The following is a 6,961-nucleotide window of genomic DNA, read 5'->3' on the forward strand; positions in this document are numbered from 1 at the left end:
TTAAGAGAATGAAAACATTAAAAGCAATATGTCAGCTAACCATCACGTGAGCTGGGATTCATTTGTCTGGTCACCTCATTATCATCCATCTTAATGTTGACAGACAACAGATCTCTAGGAGAAAGGGATGATAGATGGGAAAATACCAAAGGGGAAAAAGTTTGGGATCATAAAATCTGAAACTGAGCTAGAAGGTTGCTGTTGTACTGGGTTGGTTATCTATAGAGGAAACAAGTAGGATAGGGTATAGAGAATCCTGAAAAGAGATGTGATTCCCAAATTTCTGAGTGGAATAAGCTCATTTAAAACAGATAGCTAGATCTTCTCCGTGAAAACACCAAATGGTGGATGATGCTGGTGCATTTGTCGCCACTGGGGATTACAATGGACATGTTGGTTTGGGTGTCAAGTGCTCAAAGGAGGTAGCCACTGCCATCTGTGGGGTCATCATTTTGGCCAAGCTCCCCACCGTCCCTGTGCAGCGAGGCTACTTGGGTATCAAGATCAGCAAGCCCCATACCATCCCTTGCAAGGTGACTGGCCACTGTGCGTCTGTGCTGGTGCGTATCATCCCTGCCCCCAGGGACACTGGAATGGTCTCAGCCCCTGTGCCCAAGAAGCTACTGATGGTGGCCAGAATTGACGACTGCTACACCTCTGCCAGGGGCTGCACCGCCACCTTGGGCAACTTTTGATGCCATTTCCAAGACCTACAGTTATCTCACTTCTGATCTCTGGAGAGATGGATGTTCATCAAGTCTCCATATCAGGAATTCACTACCATCATTTAAAGACCCACATCAGAGTTTCCGTGCAGAGGACACAAGATCCAGCTGTAGCCACCACATAGTTTTATATGAGAAAAATAAAGTGAATTAAGCCATTTAAAATAAACAAACAAACAAACATAAATAAATAAATAAAACAAATACCTAAAAAGAGAACCATATCCTCCTTTTGCAGAACAGTAAGAATAATCTGCATCATTATTTCTAGAGTTCAGAAATAGTATATTGCAAGTATCCCCTTGCCCTGTAGTGTTTAATAATAGAATAGATAAATCTAGTTAGGTGCTATCTTACCTGGGAGCTAGTGGCTAGACTATTTGAACTCCCCAGTTCCTTTTTAACAGCAGGACTCTTTATTTTGCTCCTGGGATACAGAATAAACATTGTGCACCTGGAAATGTCAGCAAAAAGCACTTTCAATATTTTTCTATATTAGTGAAAGATAACATTCCTCATGTACAACTGCTAGGACTGCCCATGCTTGCTTTCAAAATAGAACTCTCCAAAGGATCATTCAGACTTCCATCATCTAAAAAATCAACCCTAGAAATCAATAGGAACCAAAAAATAATTTCATGTAAATCTGCTGTGAAAAAAACTCACCATTCATTTTAACCAAGGGAATTTACAAAGCGTTAAATTGTCATGTTTTCTGTCTTACATAGCTTTTGATGATGAAAACATTACACTGTAAAATTTTCAAAAGTGGATAAATCACTATAAGTATTTAAAAACTTAAAAATAAAAGCTTATAAATAGGTAAATGGGCAAGTGGAATAAACATTAGATGTAATGATAATAAAATTTGTGATTGAACAGTTGATGTCTAAAGGGTTAACAGTCATTCTATTTCAGCACGATGTGTAGTATCAATATATCCTATTATGTTTGAAGATTATGCATATTTCATATGATACATATATGTACGATACATATAGGAACAAAGACTTAATTTGGCCTCAAGCTGACTCTCCATTCTTAAACATTACTATATCTGTTCTTACTATTCCCCTTGTTCCAGCCACACTGGTCAAAAACTATATATTTTAGAATATGTCCTATTTTCCTATCTATGCTTTTGTTTATATTTTGTTCTCACTGTAAGATGCTTTCCCTCTAGGATTCCCGCCTTCCATGCTAATCTGTCTTATTTCCTTATGGTTTACATACTCATTTAAGTATTTTTTTCCACTTCAGTAAACATTTATTGAGAACCTACTTTGTACAAGGTAATTTTGAAACTTCTGGAGATATATTGAAAAGAAAGTATTTTTTCCATAATAGAAATTAGAGTCTAGTGAGGGAGAGAGACATGAAAAACATGAAAATAAAAATGTAAACATATTCTAGGAAGGAAAAAAAAAGCTAGGTGTAATATGGGAGAGCAATTTTGTGACGTACTTTAGGTTGGATGATCAGGAAAAGCCCCAGAAATATGAATAAGGCACCAACCAAGTGAAATATAAGGGGAAAAATAGGTAGATGGAGTAGCACGTGCAAACTTTCTTAAGTGGGAATATGCTACATGAATTTGAACAGAAACAATAGAAAAGCCAGTGTGACTGCAGTATAGTGAGGGGGAAATGTGGCACAACCTGAGGTGTGAGAGATGGACAACCATCAAGTCATATAAGATCGTATATATCATGGTAAGTGTTTTACTGCCTAGAGTAATAAGATCATAAGAGTATCAGAAATTGTTGTAGGTATTTTACTTGTATCATCACTTTGAATCCTCATGAAGACTCTATTAGATAGGTACTATCAGTACTCCCATTTTAAAGATAACAAAAGTGAGGAACACAGAGGTTAAGTGACTTGCCCACAGTCACTAGTAAGTAGTACAGACAGGATTCAAACTCAGTTGGTCTGGTCCTAGGACCAGAGTTCTTTATCTCTCAGTAAGTATGATAGGAAGCAATAGGAGGGTTTTTAACAGGAGGCTTATATGTTGAGATTTACAGGTTTTAAAAATAATTCTGGTTGAATTGGGAAGAACTGCTTGAAAGTGAGCAAAAGGGGAAGTAGGGAAAATATTAGGAGGCTATTACAATAGTCTAAGTGAGAAATTACAGTGCCTTGGCCCTTGGTAGAGTAAGAAAAAATAAATGGATTAAAAACATATCTTTTGGGCTTCCCTGGTGGCGCAGTGGTTGAGAGTCCACCTGCCGATGCAGGGGACACGGGTTCGTGACCCGGTCTGGGAGGATCCCGTATGCCACGGAGAGGCTAGGCCGGTGAGCTATGGCCGCTGAGCCTGTGGGTCTGGAGCCTGTGCTCCGCAACGGGAGAGGCCACAACAGTGAGAGGCCTGCGTACCGCAAAAAAAAAAAAAAATCTATATCTATATCTATATCTATATCTATATCTATATCTATATCTATATCTTTTAAAAATATTTTTTTTCAATGTGTAGGTAAAATGAATGCGTTTTGGTAATGTACTAGATCTGGAGAAGGAAGAGAGAGTGCAAAGTAACATTTGATGCATGGTCGTCTTGCAGATCATCATGATATCCTTGGTTTGCTTGCAGTTATAAGTGAACTCAGTTAGGCATTCTTTATGTGGTAACTGTGAAGTAGGCTTTTTTTTTTTTTTACTAATTTAGTTCCCCCAATTTCTGCTGTATGAAACCTAATGTGGAATATTTAATTTATCAAAATTTCATTTTTTTACACTAAGAATATTAAATATAAAAAAGAAACAAGAACACTTCCTCACCTCCAATGTCATCAATAATCTTGAATCATAAGGATCGTAAGGCTTAACACCCGAAGAACATCAACTGCCTCATCCTGATTGTTAAGTTTCACATTGAATCCTTGGCAACTAGTATACATCATGGATTTATCTATCTACTCTCCTTTTGACTACTACCAATGTCAAATAGAATTTTATATTTTGTGGCAAAAAGCTCACCAAATTTACCATGTAATTTCCATAGCAAAAGTCAGTGATCAATAGGTGGGGTAGAGGAAAGTATGATCCTTTCCAAATTGATTCTAGAAATTGAATGCGAAAGGTCACCATATGCATGTGGAGATGTCATGTGTTCTCTACACTCCAGGGTCTCTCTATAGAATCACATATTAGTAGTGATTACCAGTTAGTATATAGCAGAGCTCTGGTCTGTCACTTGATTTCTCAGCATCCTTTTATAAAACAATATTAGGCAAAATAATAATAGAATTATACTTTTTGTACTGTTTAGTACCAGAGTTTACCAGCTTTAGTTTCTCCTTTGATCTTCCACTCATTCAAAATCTGTCTCTCTTTTTGTTTTGTTGATGGGGGGATGGGTGAAATAGGTGAAGGAATTTAAGAGGTATGAACTTACAGTTATAAATAGTCAAAGGGATGTAATGTACAGCATAAGGAACATGGTCAATAGTACTGTAATAACTTTCTATGGGGACACATGGTGATCATTTCATAATGTATTATCATAATGATCATTTTGTTATGTATTTATATGTAGAGTCACTATGTTGTATACCTGAAACTAACATATTTTTTTTTTTAAAGAAGATGTTGGGGGTAGGAGTTTTTATTAATTAATTAATTTATTTTTGCTGTGTTGCATCTTCGTTTCTGTGCAAGGGCTTTCTCTAGTTGTGGCAAGCGGGGGCCACTCTTCATCGCGGTGCACGGGCCTCTCAGTATCGCGGCCTCTTGTTGCAGAGCACAGGCTCCAGACGCGCAGGCTCAGTAGTCGTGGCTCACGGGCCTAGTTGCTCCGCGGCATGTGGGATCCTCCCAGACCAGGGCTCGAACCCATGTCCCCTGCATTAGCAGGCAGATTCTCAACCACTGCGCCACCAGGGAAGCCCCAAACTAACATAATATTTTATGTTAACTATATTTCAATTAGCAAAAAATCTGGTTCTCAGTATCATGTATCCTTGTACTATGTGGTTATTTTATGCTCCCTGATTTTCCAAAAGCTTACATACATGTATGTATGTATATAGATGGGTATGAATGCTGAGAAATGCTTTAGTTCACTTGAAAAATCACTATTGTTTTAAAATTTGATTATAACTTTCTCCAAAGATCAGAATTTTTTATATGTATTTCAAGATATATCCTCAGTATTTATCAGGTATTCTTTTTTTAAAAAATTAATTAATTAATTAATTAATTTTTGGCTGTGTTGGGTCTTCGTTTCTGTGTGAGGACTTTCTCTAGTTGCGGTGAGCGGGGGCCACTCTTCATCGCGGTGTGCGGGCCTCTCACTGTCGCGGCCTCTCTTGTTGCGGAGCACAAGCTCCAGACGCGCAGGCTCAGTAGTTGTGGCTCACGGGCCTAGTTGCTCCGCGGCATGTGGGATCTTCCCAGACCAGGGCTCGAACCCATGTCCCCTGCATTGGCAGGCAGATTCTCAACCACTGCGCCACCAGGGAAGCCCCAAGATCAGAATTTTTGATCACTACAGTAAATATCTATCACTGGCTTTTGGTGAGGCTGAGCTATATACAGTGTAAGACAGATGGAAGCCTCTCTACCAAACTGTCACTATTTTCAGGAACTAAAATTCTCCCTGAATGTGTCCCATATTTACAAAATGTTATTGAAAGTGAATGGTACAAATGGAGAAGCAGTATGTGTGAAAATTAACTGATTCATCCATATGCCTATTGGATTCACATCTGAAGAGTTTCTTTTACCTAGTGGGAAATTATTTCACTCTTACTTAATTAATAGGACCTCTCCAGTGGCTATCAGATAAAGTTGAAACTTTTCAACGTGATGTTCAATGCCCACACACAATCAGGGACCCCTACTTCTTTAGCTTTACCTTCCACTTTCCCTGTACATGAAACCTCTTCTTCAATTAAACCAAGCTCCTATTGACCCCTGAAATTTAAAAATATGTATATATATATAATTTATCATATGCCTAGAATATTTTCCTTTTGTTCATAATACTGGCTAGTCTTCTATAGCCAATCCAAATTCATTCAATTATTCACTCATTCAGTAACTGAAAACCACATGCTTTGTGGTTATGAATGAGATAGCCAGATAAATAAATTCTAAGATTTTAAAAAGTATAATTCTTGTTTGTTTTTTCTGACATGTTAGAAACAGGATTCAAGGACTCAAAAATAAATATTGTGGGTTTTCTAAGCAAAGTGCTTAGATAATTTGAAACTGTCTTTTAGCAATGAATACACATGTTTTAGGGCAAGGATAATGTTTTACCATTTTTAATCTCAGACAACTCCCTTGTAATCCCTTTTACTGTAGATGATTTCACATTTAAAGAACTCTTGACGAAAAAAATAGACTCCTTATGTATGCACTGTGGCCCCACAGTAATTCTGTTTTGGGAACGAAACTATAAGTAGCATATATCCAGAAGTGGCTGAACTAGGAACCAATTAAATGACCTCAAATCAATATTCATTTTGAGAATAGCATGCAATCCAAAAGCACAATGAATGCTAGTTAGATCAAGAATAGAAATCCTCAGTCATTCCTTGTTGATTTCTAAAGTAATGTTTTACCAAAGAGAGGGAATCTACCAGTGATACTACCAATTGTGGACAGTGAAGTCAAATACATAATAGTGACTCCACTGAATATATCTCTAGACTCATAATTACCTTTAAAGGCAATGGCTTCATATTGTATGGCCTGTTTTTTAAATAAACCTTTTATTTTGACTTAATTGTGGATTTGTATGAAATTGTAAAAAATAATATAGATTCCATGTACCTTTATCCAGTTTCCCCAATTGTAACATGTCAGAAAACTATAGTATAATATCACAACCAAGACATTGACATTCATGTAATCCACCTATCTTATTCAGCTTTCCTTAGTTTTACTTGCACTCATTTGTGTGTATATACTTGTGTTTAGTTCTGTGCAACTTTATCACATGTAATACTTCCTTAATTCACATAGTGATTGTGAAATTTATCCACATTGTTTCAAATTCATTCTTTTCCACTGTGATATAGTGTTCGCAGATATGAATATCCAAAATTTATCTATTTTACTATTGATGAGATATTGTGATTATTTCAAGTTTTACTCTATTACCAAGAATATGGCTATGAATATTCCATTTCTATTGGTGCACATGTATAAGTGTTTCCATTGGGTATATACCTAGGAATCAATTTGCTAGTCACAGGATATATGTTCAGCTTTAGTAGGTACTG

The 6,961-nt window shown here is 36.9% G+C and overlaps 1 pseudogene across 1 annotated transcript; it reads left to right on the plus strand.

Annotated features, from left to right (window-relative positions):
- Nucleotides 1–341: 341 nt before the first annotated feature.
- On the plus strand, nucleotides 342–870 carry LOC308608796 (small ribosomal subunit protein uS5-like; annotated as a pseudogene). The gene has a single exon. The product of its transcript is annotated as a small ribosomal subunit protein uS5-like (transcript).
- Nucleotides 871–6,961: the final 6,091 nt, after the last annotated feature.

Source organism: Mesoplodon bidens (genome assembly GCF_964165515.1).
Source record: "Mesoplodon bidens genome assembly, chromosome: X".
Taxonomy (NCBI): domain Eukaryota; kingdom Metazoa; phylum Chordata; class Mammalia; order Artiodactyla; family Ziphiidae; genus Mesoplodon; species Mesoplodon bidens.